Source organism: Globicephala melas, chromosome 21 (assembly GCF_963455315.2).
Source record: "Globicephala melas chromosome 21, mGloMel1.2, whole genome shotgun sequence".
Taxonomy (NCBI): domain Eukaryota; kingdom Metazoa; phylum Chordata; class Mammalia; order Artiodactyla; family Delphinidae; genus Globicephala; species Globicephala melas.
This window is the reverse complement of record NC_083334.1, coordinates 15,594,359-15,618,559: the sequence shown is the minus strand read 5'-3', so window position 1 is coordinate 15,618,559 and position 24,201 is coordinate 15,594,359.

Here is a 24,201-nt window from a genome sequence, read left to right as displayed (position 1 = left end):
AAAAAATTATATACAGCTTGTGAAGCCAAAAAAGAACTTTCTGTTGTACACAGAGGAGTCCAAGTTAGGCTTACACGGGGTCCAAATTTACATGCCATGCTGCTGCTGGGACTGATGGTACAATTCAGAAGGATATGAAAAGAGATTAGAGGCAATGAGTGCTTTTCCTTTGCTCAGTGTCATTGATCAAATAATGTGTCTGTGCCCATATAACAGGCCTGAGAAAATACTGTAGCTTTATTAGTGGTAACTTTCCAGAATCAATAACTTTTCTAATGAATATAAAAGCCTGGGTGCCTTGCAGTCCACATTCATGCAACTGGATTGCTTGTTGTAATCAAGCACTGGAATTAATGTTCTGATGTGATAAAATAAGTGTTTAGTAATTTAGTCCTCAACTGCTTCTGGCATTTCAACTCTTTGTTGGCATATAAAGCAGAAATTTCTCCTGTAGTAAAAAGTAATTTATTGCATTTTTTTTAATCACCTGCGATAAATAGGCTACTGGCCTTGCAAGCTTTTCTATTCAAACGTTGCTGGACAGAGGTTGGCTCACATCAACCTTAGCAAATTGAAATGCAATCCAGATCAACAGGCGTTTTATTCAGTTTGGTGCTGGAATGGAAATAATCATCACATTTTATAATAAGCATGTCTAATTTCAATTTTCATACTATGTATTTATTCTGTATAATCAAGCATAACTGCTGGTCTTGTTTCTCTGAATTGACGAATGCATTCCGTAGATGTGCAATAAGCAGGTAACTGTTTTGGAAGCAGTGGGGGAAGAGTGTGCCTAGACCTAACAATGAAAAGTTGATAAATGTCTACCTAGAACTTGTAAATGTTCCTAGGAGTCCAAACAATTATATTTGCTCACTGTCTACATAAATAACAAAAAAGTACGCATAACGATGTATCATTTTTTTTTTACATAGCAACGAGTCTGTCTTTATGAAATATTTCCAACTGAGAAAAACATAAAAGCCTATGAATAAGATTAACTAGCTCTTGGCTAAAATATCCTATGATGAGCTGTCAGTACTGAAGTGGTTAAATAGACTGTGTCAGTTACCTTTTGCTGTGTAACAAACCATCCTAACTTTACTGGTTTAACACAACAGCTATTTATTTAGCTCAGTATTCTGTGAGTAGACAATTTGGGCTGGACTCTGCTGGGAAGTTCAGTTCTCAGGTAGACTTATCTAAGCATCTGTGATAACCTTGGTCAGCTTGTGGGTCAGCTGAGATAGCCTGGCCTCTCAGATATCTGATGGGTAATCAACTGTTATTTGGGTGTCTTTCATCCTCCAGAGGGCTGATCTGGGCTTATCTCCTTAGTGATCTAGGGCTCCAAGAGCAGCAACAAACAAGCCTTAATGCACAAGCATTTTTCAAGTCTCTGCATGCATCATATTTACTAATGACTCATTTGTCAAAGCCATCAGATATCCAAACCTAGAGTCTGCGTGAGAGGGCACTGCCAAAGTGCATGGATATAGGGGTGTGAACAAATTGAGCCGTTGCTGCAGTCAATCTACCAAGTGCCTTGATTGAAGCACTGGCTCAGATACCTGGTCTTTTAGCACTCGGCCTGCTTATCAATAATTGGATGCACCACTTTCTCATTTCTACAGAGCTGAGCTTCACTTCTGAAGATTTAAATATCTTTTCACCTAATCTTTGAGAACAAAATAAAGTAGGAGCCTTTACGAAAGTAAGCTATTTCAGTGACTTTGCTATAATTTAAAAGTTTCAAAATATTTCCAATACATTAATTTTAGATTTTCAGTTTATTTCTTTACAACTATTTATTCTAGTTCTGGATTTACATTACTGTCCAAGATTTTCTAAAATGTCATTGAATACATTTGCAACACTCGAAAACATTTTTAAAGTGCCCATTCTATTTGAAATGGCAATCCCAAATTCTGTAATTCCTATCCTCTGTACCTTTTGCTGTATTCTTCCAGTAACACTGAACCCCCTCTAAAACTCTCTTTATTTTATATTGTGTTTATCGTCTGTTTTCCCCACCTTATAATGTATGTTACTCACATATCCCAAAGTCTGAAATGAGCCATCCCATGATTAGGCGCGCAATAAATGTTTTCAAAATTAATTGCACTGCTGAACTCTGCCAGAACACCACACACAAAGCAGGTGGACTCAACATTCACTCTGAAGTTTAACTGGGGTTGGATAGAGTCAGGCTTGGTGACTCAGGAGCCCATGCAGACAGCTGTCATCCTCTCGGGGAGTCTTGCTCACTATCCTCTTCCAAAGAAATATAAAAACAGATATAGCTATAAAAGTTCTAAGGTAAAGGAAATTCAGAGTATGTGTGTGTGTCTGTGTATGAATATAAATATGTGTGTATATATATATATATATTTATATATTTGTTTATATATGCAGAAAACACATTTGTAGAGGAAATTCCTCTATTACTGTTTTAATTCACTTCATCCTCTCAATTATACCCCATCCATGAAACAGCATAAAAAATTAAATGTCTAACCTGGTTGAAACTGACATTAGATCCAATAATTTAAAGAGTCTTCGTGTTAATATTTTGAGATAACAGCTTCATATCCAGCCATATAGCACAGTGATTAAACACACTACATCCAAATAGCCTAGTGTATAAGCTCTGTTTCTCTGTTTAGTAGTGTAATTTGGGGTAAGTCTCACCATTTTAAAAAATGCATTCCCCAAGTTCTTCATATTGTTGTGAAGATTAAATAAGTATTTAAATATAAAGCACATAAAGCAATGTCTACATATATCTGTGACAAAGGCTTAAAGGGCAAAGTAGACCCTCGTTGCCCACCCACACAGCCCCTCCCTCCTTTTTTAAAAAATTTATTTTATTTATTTATCTATCTATCTATTTATTTATTTATGGCTGTGTTGGGTCTTCATTGCTGTGGTAAGTCTTCATTGTGGGCTTTCTCTGGTTGCGGCGAGCGGGGGCTACTTTTTGTTGCGGTGCGCAGGCTTCTCATTGTGGTGGCTTCTCTCGTTGTGGAGCACGGGCTCTAGGCTCGCGGGCTTCAGTAGTTGTGGCTCGTGGGCTCTAGAGCACAGGCTCAGTAGTTGTGGCACATGGGCTTAGTTGCTCCACAGCATGTGGGATCTTCCCAGACCAGGGCTCAAACCCGTGACCCCTGCACTGGCAGGTGGATTGTTAACCACTGCACTACCAGGGAAGCCCCTCTTTTTTTTTTTAATTAATTTTTATCGGAGTATAGTTTACAATGTTGTGTTAGTTTCTACTGTACAGGAAAGTGAATCAGCTATACATATACATATATCCCCTCTTTTTTGGATTTCCTTGCCATTTAGGTCACCACACAGCACCGAGTAGAGTACCCTGTGCTCTACAGTAGGTTCTCATTAGTTGTCAATTTTATACATAGTATCAATAGTGTATACATGTCCCACTTAACTATGGGGTCTACCTCACATGGTGCTAGAACCCTAAAGAGCAGATTCTCAAAAGTGTCACATCTCCTGAGTCTCCTCTGTGCTTTGCATTCCCTCAACTTAGCAGACCCTCCTCTTGCTTTTCATCACGTGGGCGGGAGTCCAGGGAAGGGACAGGAGGACACGTGCTTGACTGACTGCCTCTCCGGCCTGTCTCATTTTCCTGGCTTTCCTCTCCTTGTCTCCATCCTCCAGGATTAGAAAGGAGTTGCCTTTCCCCCATTCTCATTGATCATATCCTCCTTCTACACAGAACAACAAACCTAAAACTTAACCATCATGGTGGAAAAAGCTTTTCCACATTGAGCAGTAAATTCTATCATTTCCATGACTGCAATCATCCATACTAAGGAAGTGTAGGAAATTCTTTCTCACAGAGTCTGGCTTTCAAATCTGTTGTTTGAATGCAAAATTTTATTTTGAATGTGAGAAGTTAAATTTTATCTAACTTTTTTAACTTAGCATGCCTTCTGTAATAAATAATAATCTCTCCTTATGCCGTCAGATCCCTTGGGTATTTAAGCAGGAAGTAATATATTTGAGACACTCAAAGAAAAATTGATATTTTTCAAACTATCCCAAATTTTTCACACTTATTAATATTGCATAGTCTTTTCCTTTGTATGATGCTTTCTGTAAACAAAAATAACTGTTTCAAAGAATCAAAAACTTCTGACTAAGAGTTAAAATGATAATAAAATTCTATGCTGTACTGAGGGCAATAAATAACTTTATTAGAACCTTGTTCTACATTACTGAATAATCAGTAGGCTGGAAGATAAGTTAGACACGAGATCATCCATGAGAGTTTAATTAAAGGTCCCTATTATTAGGTGGTCTTGCCTATAAAACAATTTCAAGGCATGTGTAGCGGACTGAAATTGAATCCCCCCAAAATATGTCCATGTGCAAATCCCCAGAAAATGTGAAAGCCACCTTATTTGGAAAAAGGGTCTTTGCGGATGTAATTAAGTTAAGGATCTTGAGATGAGACCATTCTGGATGACCTCCTGTCTAAATCCAATGACAAGTGTCCTTGTAAGAGACAGAAGAGGAGACACACAAAGGAGGAGGCCATGTGACGACAAAGGCATAGATGAGAGGGAGCAACCACGAGCCAGGGAATGTCAACAACCACCCGAAGCTGGAAGAGGCAAAGGACAAAATCGCCCCTAGAGCCTCGGGAGGGGGCACAGCCTGGCCAACATGCTGAATTCACATTTCTGGCCTTCAGAACTGTGAGAGAATACATTTCTGTTGTTTCAAACCACTTAGTCTGTAGTAATTTGATACAGCAGCCACAGGAAGCGAAAATGAGCATGAAAATGAGATTAACTGATAACGAGACCATACTGTAACTCTTCATCTAGATTGGAAAGTATTTGGTGGAAAGATTCAGTCTTGTGTTCAAATCCAAGCCCTGCCATTCACTAGATGTGTGCCCTTGACCAAATTTCTTAAACTTTCGAGGTTAAATTTTTAATACGTAAAATAGGAATAATGATAATATCTATGCTAGTTGATTGTCATAAATATCATAAATATAAAGATTATAAATCACTTAGCACAGGCCTCATAATAAGAATGTAATAAGTGAAAGTTGTTATTACACAACTTCTACTAGCAATAAATTCTTGACAACTTTGTCTCCTTACCTGTTAAAACAAGGATAATAAACAACTTGTATGATTTGGGTGAGGATGAAATTATATGAGGGGCTAATTAAGCATTTTCTCATTTTATATGAAGTATTACATTCATTGTAGACATTAAATTTCCTTTTTCACCTTCAGGACAATGTTTTTTCTTTGTCCTACTGAATTGTTAGTGAAATATTTATTGTTATCTGCTGTAGTAAAATTATTTTTTTACACTGTATTCACTGGTCTTCTCATTATAATTACAAAATTATGAAATAAGCTTCCTCCTCTTCATATAATTTTATGTTAATGCAAACTGTACTTACACATAATAAACTGAATAAGAAAACATGATATATTTGGTCCCCATCAATATCTATTTGTAAAGTCATCATCAATACAGCCTAGTTTTAACAGGTTTCTTTTACACCACCTCCACAATTCTTTAGCTGCCTATATGTTTAGCTGACTATATATTCAGTAAACAAAATAGAAGTTGTCCCTGATATCTAAGACCTGTATACCACCATTCTCTGAAGCCGGTCTCTTAATGTCATTAGATCAAATGTATAACTTTTCTTGGGACTTGCTTTGATTCTTTGATTCTGATTTTTGCTCTATGCAATACGTATTTTTCAAAACTTATATCACGTCTCAAGCAAGCACTGTGCTAGGCACGAGAATACAACAGTGGACAAAACAGACATGAAACCTGCCCTCAGAGCTTAGTCTATTGGAGAATCTGGGCAATTATATACAATGTTATAAATTTATGATAATAGCATACAAAATGCTATGGGATACTATGGCCACACATATAAGGGTTTCTGGGCTTGAACTTAAGGATTTAGGGAAGATTTTCCTAAGCCTATTACCCAAAATGAAGATCTAAAGGATGGATAGAAGTTATCCATGTGAAGCATGGGTTGTGGGCAGAAAGAAAGAATGTTCTAGACAAAAGTCCTTGATACAGGAGATAACACAGTGTGGTGTAGGAACTGAGAGTAGTCAGGGTGACTGGGACCCACGTATATATGTGTGTGAGTTTGAAACTAGAGTGAGGATAGACAAGAGGGCTTGAAGGAGTCAAGACTGATGAGTCTACATAAATAATATATGATATATAAAGTTTCATTTGAATTTTATAAATTTTGACTTGTTTTTACACATGTATGTGTGTGTACAAACATACACATACTCAGTTACTTCAGCTCCACAGGCTGGTTTTGGAAGGATATAATCCTTTAAAAGGAACAACAACAAAAAAAAATTCATTAAGGCCAATCACAAAGAAACCTTGAGTCGAGAGGGTGTTCCGAAGCAGGACCTTACTTTTCCTCTTCTGCCTATACAGATCCACCATGAATAAGCATGAGGACTCATGTCCCACAGGACGCTGCCACTGTTCCCTGCCTCACCCACTCCATCTTCCCCTTAATTGTTTCCACTCCACTAACTGCCATGAAGGACCCCAGACACCTCCTGGTAGGGCACTAGGACCCCCAGACAGTTTTAGTGAACATGAGAGATCAGGGGTACCCTAATCCTGACTAGAGTCCAGGGGAACAGCAGGCCCTCTGGGACACCATGTGACTCAGGAATAACAGAGTAAACTGTGTGGTGTATCTAAGCTCTTGGGCCAAAGGTTCATGGAGACCTGTACCTGGGGGCCTAAGGCCCTAGAGAGCCAGGGAAAGAGCCAAATACTTCTGTTTGCCAAAAAGGGATGAAGAAGCAGCTAAAGAAAAGATATGGATATAAAAGGGGCTTGTGGTGAGAGAAGAGGGGGCTCAGCGGGGAACTGGCAGCTGGGGAGACCAAACGAGAAAATGTCCATCTCTGCAGATGCCGATGTACAGAGATAGGACCATGACCAAGAAAACAGGCCCCTCCATCCTGCATACCTGGCATAAGAAATGCTTCCAAGAAGTTAGATTTGGTCCTGGAGAAAGAGGGTACTGAAATCGCCAAAGGAAACTCTTAATTAATGGACACAAAGTGTCTACTATCTGATGAAATGGGATTCTCAAAATAAAAATGACACTCAGCTGTAGAAGAAATAAACTGGCGTTTTCTTCATTCATGAAATTTGTCCAGAGAATTATATCTACTATACCAACCAATTATATCTACTATACCAACAAAGCCTTGGCTGGCCCCTTCACTCTGTTTTAACAAAGACCCCTCCCAGTGGAAGGAAGAAGGGAATAAGGACTGTAGGAGAGATGCATAAATACTGACCTGCCACATAAGGGCGTTTTGGTTAATGGGGGTGACTACTTTTGTGGCAATTATTGCAGATACTTTTTTGCATCATGTTCAAAAGCGTGTCTTGACTAGTCTGACGTGATGTGTTAGAAAAAAATAAAAACTAAACATGTCCCCTTCACACACACTTTTTCTTAAATCAATGAACGATAGAATAAAAATTACCTGTGATTAAACTCACTGTTTCACCAATGATAAGAAAGCATTTTCTTGAGAAAAATTAAAATCCTCCATTTTTTCTTTCTGCTAATTATTTGAATTAAACAGTTGGATCTGCTTTCTAAATTAAAGTCAACTAGAGTCATCAGTAGCTTTATTGATTACTTTTTCTTGAGTTTCATTATTGTTTTGAAGAACTTCTTTTTTAAAATATGTTATCAGAATTTGAGAGAAAATATTGATTTATTGTCTTGAAATATTCAAGCTAAAAATCCATTATTGAAACTATTTTAATCAAATGTTTGCAAGTTATATGTTGCTTGAATTTTCAAATGATATTTGCTTTAACAAAGGTTGATGTTAACAAAAGCATTAAAAGTTGACAAGCACTTTTAGTTTTTTTTAAGACAATTAAATTGAATAACAAGTTTTGTTGAAAGAAAACATGCAAAATTGAATTAACTAAAAATGACAAGCATCCTGAAATTTATATTATAGAGACTCACAAAGTAAGAAAAAAGCAAATGCACAGTGGTTATTATACATGTACATATTATGATATAAAACTGTGGTCTGTTTCCTAGTTTAAGTTCTGTTCAATTTCCCATTCCTTATTTATTCACACTTCTGAATAGAAGCAATAAAGTAAATCACAAGTATAAACTAAGTTTATTTTGCAAATAGTGTTTGGCAAGCAGTTGCTTTAGTGATGGCTGTGGCTGATCAATTTAATCAGATGTCAGAATCAATGAACCACAGGCAAATGAGGTGAACTGCAACCATGCAAAGCTGACCTGTAATCCAAGGCAAAGGTACACTAAATGTGGGTGTTCGTTGCTTTAGCCTTCCATGACTTAACACTACCATCAGAGGGCCTATCCTTCTCTATTTGAAATCTACAGTTCTGAAACACCTCCAGAATACAAATGGCATGTGAAACTTTTACAGATTTGGCTCTGAATTATAGGGTATATAATCCAAACCCATTGGAACTTTCCCTTATAGAACCCCTCAAGGCTAAATGCTACCCAGATACTTGCCAGTATGGTTACAGTGAGATTGTACAGAGAAGTTAGAGCCAAGAAATATAAAGGATAAAGACTAGCCACAACCGATCTGACGTAAGCACACAGTTCCAGATCGCACCAAGGTCAGCAAGTCAGACTGATTAATGGGTGTGAGCAGCTCAGAAGCAGTGGCAGTTCAAAGACAATAAATCTTACACTACAGCAGAGATCTAGCCAGCTCTTTTGAAGAAGACAGGGAGTCAAATATGTGGCACAATGACAACAGTGAAAAATATCACTATTTGGACTTGCCTGGACAGGTAAGTCAGACAAGTCTGTGTACACCAGGTACAAGTATAGAAAATATCCAAGATTCCTAAAAAAAAATCAGCAAAAACAAAGAACCAGAACCTGGAACACAACAGCTATTCATTTCAGTAAAGACAATTTGGTTATCTTAAGTAAATATATTTTCAAACTTTAAATATGTTTTTTAAAAACATGGATGTACCAAAGACAATTATAAGGATTTAACCAAAACTTGTACCTGTTAATTTGTTTCCAAAGAGCAGAATTTCCTTTGAGAAACTAAAAATCAAAAAGAGTATTACAAAAAAAAAAAGGTATTTCTATTTTTAAAATGCCAAAGACAGATTATGTAGTAAAAGAAAATGAGCTATATACCTCTCTAAATCCTAAGGAAAGAAAAGTTTTCCAGAGATGATAATCTTTTTGAAAAATGACTTTAATGTTCAATTAAACATACACACACAAACCCTCTCACACACACACACACACACACACACACACTCCCTACTAATTGCTTTGACGTTGATCTTTGAGTTCCCCAAATGTTAAGATGATCATGCTGATCCATCTGGGAAAAGATCTTCTTCGATTTTATTACTTTCTGAAGAGGGATTTAGAGATTTCACTTAACAGCCTAAATACTGAAATCAGAAAATGCAACGTTTTAGTGGAGTACGATCTGCTTATCAGGCCACAACCCAATATTTAGCACTAAGCTGAAACAGTTCAGGATTGTTACAAAGATTGGTGCCTGGGAATACTGGAAAACAGGAGAACAGTTAGCCCTGGTTTCCGCCAAGTCTTTAGCCCCTTCTCCCCTTACGAGACACAATGATGCATCATGTGGTTATTTGGAGCTGTAGATGAGAGAAGATTTGTGGGGCCTCCCCTCAGAAATGGAGAGTACACAGGAAAAATAAATGAGCTAATTCTTTTCAAAAACCTGAAATTTTTTTCTTTTTCTTTCTTTTTTAAGAGCCAGAACAGCTGAAAAATATCTAAGCAGGGCTCAGGCAGTCCTGAAGTCTTTTCTCAGTGCCCTAGGGAAGTGTTATCAGAGTAAATGCATGAATGCAGTACTGAATTACAGAGTATGTAATCCGAAAGTATCCTGGCAAACGTTAACCTCTGCACAGATGATAAAACGGTCACTACTTATGCAGTGCCTCCTATCTACCAGGAACTTTACATTTAATCCTTCCAACAACCCTTGGAGATAGGAGCCCTGTCCTATAGATAAAGAAGTAAAGAGAGTTTCCTACCTCCCCAAGATTATACAGCTGGTGAGAGGTGGAGCCTACATTTAAGCCTGGAGCATTCTGATTAAAAAAAAAATGTGTGTGTGTGTGTGTGTGTGTGTGTGTGTGTGTGTGTGTCTACATATATATATATATATATACACATACACACTCTGTACAACATACCATCTCCCAAGACGTTCTCTAGAAAGGGATGCTTATAGTGGGGAAATACATTGTTGGAAGCAACATTTCCAACTAAATGTCCCTAAAGCACTTGGAACTAATATTTTAAAATCAAGCCAAAGAAAAATTATACTTGTACTTTAAGATCCATCATTCCCTTTCACCTTTGAAAAAATTAGGAGACACAGGGGCAGTCAAACAAAGAGAAAAAAAGCTCTATTGCTGGCTTCACTGAAGTTCAGATCCAAGGGCAACAGGGAGTGTGCTAATATGGCAGAGGTAGGTGCCATCGGACTCAGAAAGATGTCAAAGTGCCTTCCAGGATGGACTCTGATTGCTGAAAGGCTATTCAGTGCTCGAGGAGGTGGGTTTTGTGAGCAAAACAATTTGCATTTGAATTACCCACACAGGACAAAACGGAGGGAAAGGGGAAGCATGAGGTAAGGTTAATAACCTTAACTTGGAATGTCCCCAGAAAGAGAAGTTGAACAGATAGAAAGAAGATGACGGTCGGGAGGACAGCCCTGGTGGCTCACACCTGAGGAAACTGTGGTTGTAGGACTGAATTTCATTAATTGAAGGCAACAAAATGAGGCAGTGAAACAAATGCTTTAGGAAGAAAGGAAGAACCAGTAATGGGTAAATCTCAAAATCCTAGTGATGGCAATTACTGAGTTTATTAGGTTAGGAGAAAAGTGTACAAGGTAACAGAACTCTACAAGTTTACAACACTTTTTTCCCTTTGAAGGTGTCTGTTCTACAATACATCACCTACAAAATCTCGTATCTAGCAATGGAACTATAAATGTTCATTTTATATTGATTCAGGGGGACAAAAAGCATGAATTAAATCTTCCAAACTTATAGTTTAATGTTAACATTTGATTTGACTACTAAAATAAACTTGATCAATATTACTACTCTGAAACTTGACAACTTCAATATCCTATCTTGGTGCGCACACAAACACACACACACACACGAGTTACAAGTAATAAAAATATTAAAGAGCTTCTAGAAAGAGAATGGAAGAAAAAGGGAAAATCTTATATGAAATTTCCTTTGAACTATCCCTGCTCAAAATTCTGGTTAAATGTAGTAGTTTGAGTACATGCGTTATCTGCTCTCCCTTAAGAAAACAACTAAAAGGAGAGCAAAGAAATTAAAAATGTATAAGCCCCCAAGCACAGAAAGAATGGGAGAAGTGATAATAGCAGACAGGAAGTTGAACATTTTTTTGTGAATTTAACAGACTAGTTGATAACTGATTTAGTGGAATAAAGAACATTGCACTTTAAGTACCAGAAGAGAAGAAATATGATTCACCCAAAGAATCTCAGAAAGTGTCACAACCTGGAGTCACGTGGTAGATCAGAGGATAGGAGACTAAAAATCGAGGGATTGGTTGAAATACAGAGGAGCCATACACTGAGGTTTCCAGGTAGCACTACTGGGCTTCCATTTCTGAAGGAACTGAATAGAAGAAGCCCTATCAGAACACTGGGGAACTATGGAATCCACTTGACAACAAGTTCACTCACATACTGAACTTTCAATCAGTTGAAACATGATTACACTAAAGGCAGAAAAGTGGTTGCCTATTGAGAGTTATTGAGGAGCTGGGTGGGTGGAGGAGAGTGCTGTGACCCTGGGGACCGCTGAAGCGTTGGCAGTGCTTAGTTTCTTCACCTGGGTGGTTGTTAGATAGTACTGGCTTTACTGCTAATTGTTAAACCGTACCTTTAAATTTTGCACACCTTTCTATACGTAATGTGTCACACACACACACACACACACACACTGTAAACAGTCAAATGTGTCTCTCACACACACACACACACACACACACACACACACACTGTAAACAGTCAAAAGGAGCAATCAGAGAACCAGAAAGGGCTCTTGGAAAATACAATTCTGACAACATTCCTGGCCACCTCTGAAAAAAAGAAAGGCCTGGAAGAGGAAGCTGCGAAATCTCCTGGAAACAGTAGGGCGGGGGTCAGTGTGGGGTTGGGGGAGAGGGGGGTGTGTGCGGTTTGAAGTGGGTACAGAGACAGCATTTTCTGAAAATAACCCACAGAATTAGAAACAGAAAGGAAATGTCCATTTTAATTAAAAACAGCACTGAGGTAAAAAGCCGAAATAGAAAGGAGGCTGCAAGCACATGCAAATCGAGCAGGGCTGCTGGCGGCAGAAGCAGAGAGCTGACACTGGGGCCACAGATACCAGAAAGCCCAGCGAAGAACAGTTTTCCTATGTGAGCGGCCCATCCTAAATTAGGACAAGATGGGAATTCCTCACTCACAACAGTGGAATGGCAGGCATGGACCGTCTACCAATCTTCCCTGCTCCAGGGTGAGATTTAGAAACCGAGGGTTAAACGTGGAATATTTGGAATACATTCGCATGCACGATATTTGGAAGAGCAGACTGTCCCTGAGGCAGCAGAGGAACTGAGGGAAGGCCCTGCCTTGTGACCAAAGGTGTCACAGCCAGGCCCCAGGGCTGGAGGAAAGGAACAGCTGCCTGACAGGAGACCTCACTTTGCGGGTCCTTCCACATCTGAATCTCAGCTCTAACCTACTCAAACTTACACAATGTTACATGTTAATTATATCTCAATTAAAATAATTAATTTTTAAAAATAAAATTTAAATTAAAAACATCATGGCTGTAACTTCTCTGTGAAATGCCTTCCTCCACCTACGGTGATGAGCTGCCCCGGGAAAAAGGAAACACATTTCAAAATGAGTAATCAGAATTAATTATAAAGGATGTATATATTTGTATATAAATATAAAAGAAACAGAGTACAGGAGCAGAAAACAAATAGCAGGTAAAGAGAGTTCACCAGGGAAAAAATATATGTATGGCCAATTGAGCAGGTAAAAATTGCAACCAAATATTTTACCATTAATGAACAACAACAAAAATACAACATAATGAAACAGTCACCTCACTGAGTCAAAATAGTCAAAAAGGATAGAATATGTAAGCACAAGAAAAAGATGGTGAGGAAGCAGACAGTGATAAAATCTGACAGGAGAACTCAGGACACTGTTAAAAATATGGTAAGAGGCATTAAAAATAGAAATAAGTAGAATAGAAAGAAATAAGAGGATTAGAGAGAAAACAAGTATGAAAATCAAGGGAAAAGGGGATTCAGCTTAAATAAATTTCATCTTAAAGAATAAAGAGAAATTAGGGAACAAAACACATTTTTTTTTTTTTTTTTTTGCGGTACACGGGCCTCTCACTGCTGTGGCCTCTCCCATTGCGAAGCACAGGCTCCGGACGCGCAGGCTCAGTGGCCATGGCTCACGGGCCCCGGACCAGGGCACGAACCCATGTCCCCTGCATCGGCAGGCGGACTCTCAACCACTGCGCCACCAGGGAAGCCCTAAGCTACTATTTTTAGGGATCGTTTCTTAAACATCCAAAGCTAACAGGCACACTTGGAAATTATAGATTTAAATAAAGGTGAAACGTCTTCTTCATCTCTTGTGTTCCTTTGTTCCAGGTAGCCCACTGGAACCAAGCAGTCCACTCTTTCTGTGCCTTTGCGTCTGGAACAACTTAAACGACAGTGGGAAATCAAGGCAGTGGCTTCTCAGTATCGAGGTGACCTCCAAGCATTTTGACTTTTGTTTGTGACAACCGCACATGCCCCATAAAGGTGAGCGGGCAAAAGGCACTGCTGAGCCTCCCCCTGAGATTAAGCTGCTGTGCCACTTGTATCCCATGTTCTGTATCTTTCTATAAAGACAGGTACATGAAGTATCAGGTTAAAACTTGTTTGTGTCTAGTAAGCCTGACGTCAACTTGAATCTGTTGTCACAGAAGCAGTGGTGTCACAGGATTCAACACTAGGAGAAGTGAGACCCATGGAATTCTTATAGCAAGAAAGTGCAACCCAGGAATTTTATATCAAATGGTAGTTTTATTCAAGTATAAAGGCAACAACTGGTTTTGAATGTTCAAAGATAAAGGAATGTTGTTTCCGTGGGAACTGCTTGAAAAATCTACTATGGGACAAACATCAGTGAACCACGTGTTGCTGTAACATGAAAAATTGTAGCCAAGGGCCTGGTAATGAGCATTGAATCTCTTTAACTGTGGAAGAAGCTGAATATGGGCAATGTGACAGGAACAGAATGTAAGCACTGTGTTATAAATAGAGCTCTGATATGACTATTAAGGAAGGTGAGCAATTTGTACGGGATCACTGATTCTCTTACCTTTATTAAGTGAGGAAGAAAAAGTAGCATAGAGGTAAGGAAAAGAAGAGGAAAAGGAAAAAGAAGTGTGCAATTCACAATGCAAATCTACCAGCTATGAATTCTAGAGATTAAATAACAAAGTGTCAACACTGGCATTTTGTACTAGATGATTCTTTGTTGAAGGGACTGTCCTGTGCATTGTAGGATGTGTAGCAGCATCCCTGGCCTCCACCCACTGAATGCCATTAACACCCTCTTCCCCAAGTTGTGACAACTAAAAATGTGTCCAGACATTGTTAAATGTCTCCTGGGTGGCAAAATCACCCCTGATTGAGAATCACTGTGCCAGTCTAATGGTGAATAAATTTTTAGACAATGGACTAATTCTAGAAAAAAAATTCAAATGTTTATGGCTGGCATTTTTTTATTAAAAATGCAAATTACTTTACTAAACCCTATTTTAAAAGTTTGGGCTTCCCTGGTTGCGCAGTGGTTGAGAGTCCGCCTGCCAATGCAGGGGACACAGGTTCGTGCCCCGGTCCGGGAAGATCCCACATGCCGCGGAGCAACTGGGCCCGTGAGCCATGGCCACTGAGCCTGCGCGTCCGGAGCCTGTGCTCCACAACGGGAGAGGCCACAGCAGTGAGAGGCCCGTGTACCACAAAAAAAAAAAATAAAGTGTATAACATTACACATATGTGTTCTTAAAGTTTAGAATACTCAATTATGAGTGAGTTCAAAAACATCAATGAGAAAATCAGCTTAAATTAATTAGAAAATCAGCTAGTCATTAATATATGGGCATATTTGAAGAGCAGCAATATGCAGGTAGCTTTCATTTGTTTATTTACCATTTCAACGAATATTTATTCTGAGTCACATAAATGTCAGTGTCCTTAAACATCTGTCAAACAGACAAGGTCCTTTCACCCAAGAAGCTGATATAATTATTAACTTCTACTTCCCAAATAAACCGCAGGCTGTATTGTGCCCCAGGCAGCCCTCGAGCTCTGGACACTACACAGTGCTTTAAGTCTCAGTTTCTTAACTGAGGGATAATCACTGACTATATTTCTAAATTTTAAAATGCTGTTAGTCAATTCCAACTACTGGCCTGGCACTAAAATGTTTAAACTTACATATTTTTGACCCCTCAAAAACAGTAATAGTTTTCTGATATGGAACCCAGAGGTAGTATGTACCCTTTTCTACTTATTGTTATAAAGATCTATCAAGTGCTCGTAATAGATTAAAACTATTTTCAGGATATTATGGAAAAAATACTAGATAAATTTAAGATGCTATTGCTGTTATTATGTAGCTTCATGAAACTAGCAGGAAACTCTCAAGGTCTGTAAATGATAAGCAGCTCCTGTCCTAAATGGAGATTTACCCTTACAGACACACTCCTATCCTGTTCTTGGCTTACAGTTCTCTGTTAACTGCCAGTCTTTTCTCTGTTGAGGGGAAGGGTGTGATTAGAGAGCTCTTCTCTCCGTATTAGAAACTGGCCCTGACCACTGCAGCAGCACATGAAGTATTCTACAAATAATTTATGAACCTCAGAGGTCTGGCTTTGGGAGATAATCACCTTTCCTCTGTCTGCACCACACCTCATTCATCAAACCTGAGAGCATCACATGCAGTTCTGCTTCAAGATGGGTAAAGCTATACATAAAATAAATAAATATATACATGCCCCAGCATAGCTCTGCTGCTGCCCAAGACCACTTGCAGTAATTCTGGGACCAATCTATTCTGACCATGAACCTTCTATAGTATAGAAAAGACAGGTTGAAACTCCTTTTTATAAATGATAAATACTACTATGAAAGAAAACATTGAAGGTGGTTTGAGATGGTGGAAAAACTGCCTAAGAACTTTAATTATGACAATGTAGCCCCAATGACTGCTTTAAAAAACTCTTGACTCTTCAGGACGCTCTGTGTAACATATGTGTTGCGTGAGATTTGTCAGTGTAATTTCTCTTATAACAAATTGTTGCAAAGAAAATGCTGATGCACAAACACTGACCTTGCTTTTTAAATTAGATAGAATTTAAAAGAATTTTACCACCAGATTTACTGAGCAGAGCCAAAAATTTTGACAGAACAGATACCAAATGGGAAATGTTTCTCTATACTTTCTTCACAAATATTCCAAGTTTCTCATTTCTATCATTTTGCTATTCATATAAAAAGTTAAATGATAGCATAGTTAACTCTTTTCTACAATTTGAAGTGGATGCTCTTAAATTGTGACTACTCCTTACATCTCTTTATTAAATCTTGTTCTTTAAAGTAAGAAATAACAACTTTAAGCTTAATTTCATGAATGCTTTCTTCCTAAGGATCCTGTAACATTTATTAGAGGTTGAAAATTTAATTTTCTCTTAACAGTATGGAAGTTGCTTAAAAAACTAAAAAAAGAGCTACGATATGATCCTGTAATCCCACTCCTGGGCATATATCCAGAGAAAAACATGGTCCAAAAGGATACATGCACCCCAATGTTCATTGCAGCAGTTTACAAATATCCAAGACATGGAAGCAACCTAAATGTCCATTGACAGAGGAATGGATAAAGAAGATGTGGTACATAGATACAATGGAATATTACTCAGCCATTAAGAAGAATGAAATAGTGCCATTTGCAGCAACGTGGATGGACCTAGAGATTATCATACTGAATGAAGTAAGTCAGACAGAGTAAGTCAGACATATCATACCATATGATATCGCTTTATGTGGAATCTAAAAAAAAGAGATACAAATGAACTTATTTACAAAACAGACTCACAGACTTAGAGAATAAACTTATGGTTACTGTGGGGGAAGGAATAGTTAGGGAGTTTGGGATTGACATGTAGACACTGCTATATTTAAAATGGATAATCAACAAGGACCTATGTTATAACACAGGAAACTGCTCATATTATGTAACAACCTAAATGGGAAAAGAATTTGAAAAAGAATAGATACATGTATAACTGAATCACTTTGCTGTATACCTGAAACTAACACATTTTTAATCAACTATACTCCAATATAAAGTTAAAAAAATTAATTTTCTCTTAAATAACTCTGAAAATCATGCTCATTTGATAAAATAAGCGATTTTATATGTTAACTATATAATGATAAATTCCTTAAGATATATAATAATAATGCTCTATATTTACAAAAAATATTTATTAAGATATTTCCAAAAGTACATTGAAGAATGTGAAGATTAGCTTTCTTAACTGCAAGGGAATAAGTGTTGTGACTATTTATGTATTTGCTTATTATGTGTGCAAACCTTCTTTGAGTGACAATTGCAGGATAAGTAAAAATGAGTAAGAAACGATACATATCTTGAGGATGTTCACAATTTTTTAAGAAGCAGATTGTAAATTATAATATAATGTGATAAGATGACAAAATGAAAGTATGGGTAAAATTCTGTAAGAGCACCCAGTACAGAGTGATTGATTTTGACTAAAGTTTAGGGAAATCTCATTTAAGGTAGGTCTTGACAAATGAGTCATTTCATACACAGAGAAATTGGGGATAAATGGGGAAATAACACAGAGGTATAAAAAGTAAGATGTGTTCTGGTAACTACAAATGTGTGATTCAAGTTAATGCATGCTGTAAAATTTCCACATTAGCTATCACAAGTAGATGACAGAAGGAGGCGTTAGCCAAATTTTGGAGGAAATAGTGGTAAAATAAAATTATTAAATTATCTCAACAGTGTTTTTTCCTATTTCTTTGTTCATTTCTTGCTTACTCCTTGATGGATTTAGTGGGTTTATCTCCATATCCCTTTACCCTCACCACATCAACGTAGTCCTCTCCGACTTACAAATGCCAGCACATGAATTTTTTCCGTGCAGGCTTTTCTCTGACTCTGAAGCTATTCTGGCCACTTTCCCTCTAGACCTAAAATACTGGAGAATATGTGTAACCGTGCAGCCTCAACCAATGGCTGTTGGAAATTGATTTATGATTATCACAACTCCCTCGAGACTTGGGTGGGAGTACTCGGGTGCATATTTCACTCTGGCATCTAGAGTTCCACAGGAAGATTAAACTCCAGTTGTCCATAGTGATAACTCGCTTGAAAATGGAGGCTCTGTGGCTTTTTTATTCTTCCCTGTCTCACTTTCTTATTCTCTTGGGATCACCTATAAAATAAATCACTTGCACTTGAATGGTCATTTTGGCCTGGGACCCACTTTGAAATGTACATCGGGATAAAAGCACATGAAATAAAGTGAAATTACATGAGCAAAAAGTAAATTTATTTTTAGTAAGCCACGAAAACTATGAGGTCATTTATTTCTAAACAGTAAGAGAGCCTGTGCTGACTTAAAATAATATATTAGGGAAAATAATTCATCTATAATACTAGAATAAAAGACGTATTATAAATAACAAGAAGGCATTTGGAAAAGAGGCTCTTGGATTGCAAGAGAAAGACAATGTATTCACATTGAAAGAAAGGAGAATGATACAGGTTGTTTAGTAGAAAAACAACAAATTTTGGAAGATTGTGGATAGAGAAAATTGAAAGGAAACAAATCTCTATGAAAATAAGTTCAATTTCTTACCCCTGAATCTGCTTATCCACGGAATCCTCTGTCTCATTCAACATCACCAATATTCTTCTGGTCACACAAACAAAATTTACTCATTTCCTTCTCCCATCCCTCTACCCTTACCTCTCAGACCCACTCCTCACCCCCATTCAATGGGCAGGACTTGTCAATTCCAACACCAAAATATTTCTCACATCTACCTTCTTTTCATCTCCACAACTGCTCTGAGTCAGAGCCTCACTTTCTCTTGCTTGCTCTATTGTAATACCTTGGCTATTAGCCTTCCTTTCGTCAACCCTGTTTACCACAACTCCATCCTCCACACATGGACAGAATGAATGACAGAAAAGGCAAATCGGACCACCTCACTCCCTCCCCGCCCCCTCCCCCAAAAAACCTGTAAACAACCTAGATGACCGTCCTCAAGGGGACTGAAAAGACAATTGGGACGTAGAAGAAAATATTAGAAACTTCACATATTTTTATTTTATCCTACAAAATGAAATAAATTACTAATATCTAATACACAGACAACAGAACATGTATGAAATTTATAAATACATGTAGATATACTAGAGGTGACTGTTCAGAAAAGTTTTACTAAAATGGATGTGTAATCAAAAATGTCTGGAGGCAAGTAGCATCAAGGAGGATAAAATCTGAGTTCCTTAGCATGGCATACAAAGCAAGCTCCAGCTGCAGTTTCCTACCACTCCCCCAATGAGCTTCACAAACTAGTAACAGTGGCTTGTTTTTAATCCTTGATTATATATTGTGCTATTTCATCTTTCTTTATATTTGCTTACATTGCCGTATGTCAGAAACACTCTTTTCACTTGTCTTCATGTATCAGACTCAGTCTCCTTCAAAACCACATTCAACGACCATCTCCTTTAGGAACGCTCCTCTGAACGCTCATGACAGGCTGAAATAAGTGCACCTCTCTGCTCATAGAGCCACCTATGAATATCGCTGTCACAACACATATCCCATGCTATGAAAAATACTGTTTATACGTCACATATGTGTTTATTTGTCTGTCATTCTATTCATTGGAACCATTTCAGAGTCAAGTACCATATTTTTATTTATCTTTGGATTTCTAGGACCTAGAAGAGTATCAGTTAGGAGACTGGAATGCAGTAAATGTCTGTGGAGCTTTTACACTACAGGGAGAGTAGCTGAATAGTTTCATTCTGCCTATTCAAACTTCAAATTTGTAGTCTCTAAAACCTTGTTATGAAGCTATTTTTGAAATCAAGTTTAGTTCCTTTATAGGTTAAAAGGCACCTAATAACTAATGACAACAATATAAGTGTTCATCCTTTTTGGCACAATCAGTTGTTTTGTTTTGTTTTGTCCTGCTACCACATAGTTTGGGGCCCTGAAAATGTTCATCCATCTTAGGTAATGGATTTTTAAACCAAACTTCCATTGGTACGATTCAATCATAATTTTTCCCCTCAAAATATACAGTTGAATCAAGTAACATTTTATTTCCTTAATTTTTCCTTCATGCTACCTTTCTCCTTATTCCATAAAAGTACTATTCTGAAGTGCTTTGAACTCCAGCAAATGAAAGCCTCACACAGCTCCAAGGGATAAACGCTCCTGGGTGCTTGTGTGTCTACTCCTTTTCCACGGGCACATCATTCATCACCATTGTAAGGCTTCCTCTCTTTTTTCTCTTTCTGGAAAGCTATTCTTTTCTACTTGGTTCACTCTGTACTAAAAATGATGCTATAGAAAGTTTCCCTACTTGAAGCAAGACACTGAAAATAAAATGGCCTTTGCATTCCTGGTTCGCCCTCTTGTGTGAAATGATGGTTACAGAAGTGCTGAGGGAAAAGACTATGCCCAGTACCACAATGAATGCAAAATGATTCCCTTTCTGAAAGAAAGACAGACTTACTGTGTAATTTTCCTTGTTTTGGTGGTCACTGGCGCCATTAAATTGATAGTTAGATCTAAAAGACCATGGTTGTTTGAAAATAGAATAGCTGAAATCCTTGTACATAACCAGTGGCCAAAGTACCACAGAAGACCAAGCAAAACAAGACATTTTAAATTGGGAAATGGCCATTCATAGTGACTTTGCTTTACTACACAGTAATAAAAGAGTAGATATTTGTAAGTATTGTCTACAAAGGATTACATTGCGGGGGCTATTACCTTCTCAGATGCTGTGATTGGATCAACACTGTTCCTTCTCTGAAAGGGCCTGTGTGGCATCGTTTCCCTCATGACTGCTACTCTTCAATCTGCAGTTGCAGAGAAACACTGTCCCTGTTTCACCCCAGGGATTCACAATGCCAAACATATAAAGGGATCAGGATGTAAGACTCAGCGCTGGGGCTCAGACAACCCCATGCTGTCACAAATAGGAAGCCCAGAGCAGGACAAAATGAAAAGGGAAAACCAATAATGCAAACCAGGAAGATACAGAATCATATGGAACTAAGAGAGGGCAGAACAGGACTAAAGAAAACTGAAACCTTGAAGGCTCTGAAAGATTCTCTGAGCCCGTGAGCAAGCCCTAGAGCAGATTTCTCTCTAGAAACTCTGGCCAAGGTCCGGGGCCTGCCCTGGAGGCTAAGTCACTCACCTGAGGAAGATACTGACACACTGACAGGAAGACAAAAACCGAAACTATCACTGTGTATCATGCCAAGCAATAGAACTGAAGCCTCTATACAAGTCTCTCAGACTTCCTCCTTTCATCAGATCTAAAGGAGTCAAATAATGGATCATGATGTGCAGGACAGAAGAACAAGACAGAGGTAATGGACACCTTCTCATTGGCAACGCACCCACCCTGTATGATGAAATGAACTGCTTATATCCCTGAATGCGTGGGGAAGGACAGCTGAGATGACATGTTTGTTCCCTAGCCTACTTTTTTGTTTAGCAGCCACTGAACAAGAAGAATTCAAGATGGGCTATCTCACAAGGCATAGGAATGGCTAAAAAGACTGGCTAAGGGCAATTGAGCCATCATTTCTTGGATGTTTCTGAAGAGGAAAGAAATAGAGTGGAACACCTTGGAAATGAGTCATTTGGCAAATGGCTGCCCACTGTGAGAAAACATGAAGACACAGGGGCTATATTTTGTTGTAATTAATCTCTAGAGGATAAAAAGAGAATGTGCAAGAAACATCTTTGGTTTTACTTTATTGTTATGATTAATTATCTTTCTCTTCCCCTAACCTTTCAGGGGGTCCAATACCTTCTAGCTAGAGCCCCTGTGATATTATATCTCTGGGGGGGGGGGGGGGGGGGGGGGGGGGTGTGTGTGTGTGTGTGTGTGTGTGTGTGTGTGTGTGTGTGTGTGTGTGTGTGTGTGTGTGTGTGTGTGTGTGTGTGTGTGTGTGTGTGTGTGTGTGTGTGTGTGTGTGTGTGTCTTTCTTTCACGTAATGTCTTAATTGCTTTTTAAAATCAGCTTTCCTTTCCACACTACAGCTGGGGAGACTTTTTGTGTGTGATACTTATCTATTAAGTGTTCAGTGGTTAGGAAGCCAGAGCAGCAATCTACAACACAGTAGTTGGCCAGAAGACCATCTGTGTGGAGACTTGAGGACAGAAAATGGTAAGATAAACAAAACACAGCTATGTCAGGTAGAAGCAGGGTGTTCTGCCTCAGAATTCTCGATCTGGTCATCAGAGTTCATTCCTTGGGTCAGTATATGGGTGAGAATATAACCCAATTCCACAAAGTAATACGCCAGCTCCAAACTTTCTTCCTTCCACTATACAACATTTAAAAAATAATAATGTGTATGTACTTTGTGAAAATGCCTAAACTTTAAGTCCAACCTTCTGCTGTTATTTTCTAACGATTTCTGTTTATCAGAAATGATGTCCATTTTTCATCCATTCATTCATTCAGAAAATATGTATTGAATGCCAACTATATTCCAGGAACTGTTGTCGAAGTTGGGAACAAAGCAATGAACAAAACCGACAGAATAGGCAAATTGATTTCGGCTCATTAAAAACCTCCTACAGGATTAACTTCTGTAACATTTCCTTCAATTTCTGATTATACCTGAATCTAGATCGTCACTAGAGTACAATGTTTATGTAGCATAACCCATGCTCCTCCCCCGACCCCTACACCACATCTACACCCTAATCTCTGGAACCTGGGAATGCTACCTGGCATGGTAACAAGGCGTCTGACCTCATTTCTGGATGCTTGACTGCTGACAGTTATCAAGCATCACCCCTCATTCTTCACTTGTACCCACACCTGGAAAATCTGATAAGGCAGAATGGACGCTCCCTCTGTTGGCGTTGGTGGGAAAGTCACATCACATGATCTCCTTCTTGCACACAGAAATTTTCACTCAACCCTGGCCCCACCCCCTAACCACAAGAGAAACTCAGGCCTGTCTCCTTCCCTTGCTTTACAGGCCATTTCAGACCTACTTGAGAGTCCTACCTGCCCTTCTCAGAAACTTCAACTGTATAAATAGTGGATCTTTTCATATCCTCTTGGTTTGCGTGTGGCGTCATCAGTCTTGGACACTGGAGACACATTTCAGGTGACTGTTCATCTTCCTTTACAGGTGAACATAACCTACAGAGGGAAAAAGAGGGAAAAAAAAGTCTTTGCAGATGTTGTTAAGTTAAAAATTTTGAGATGGGGCAATTATACTGAATTCTCCAGATGGGCCCTAAGTGCAATCATGTATGTCTTTTTAAGAGGGAGACAGAGGGAAATTTTACCACACACAGAGAAGACAGTATGAAGATGGGGCATACAGAGATCAGAATGATGACCTCAAGGATTCGAGGGATGTGGCCACAAGCCAAGGAATGCTGGAAGTCACCAGAAGCTGGAAGAAGCAAGAAACAGATTCTCCCCTGAGCCACTGGAGGGGGTATGGCCGTACTCACACCTTGATTTTGTCCTTGATACTGATTTCAGACCTCAGGCCTCAAGAATTGTGCGAGAATAAACCTCTGTTGTTTTAAGCCACTTAGTTGGTGGTAATGTGCTACAGTAGTTCTAGGAAACCAATACACCCTCAAGAGATGAGTGCTTTTCCCTCTGACATCCTATGCACTGTTGGGCACCTCAAGACCATTTTCCC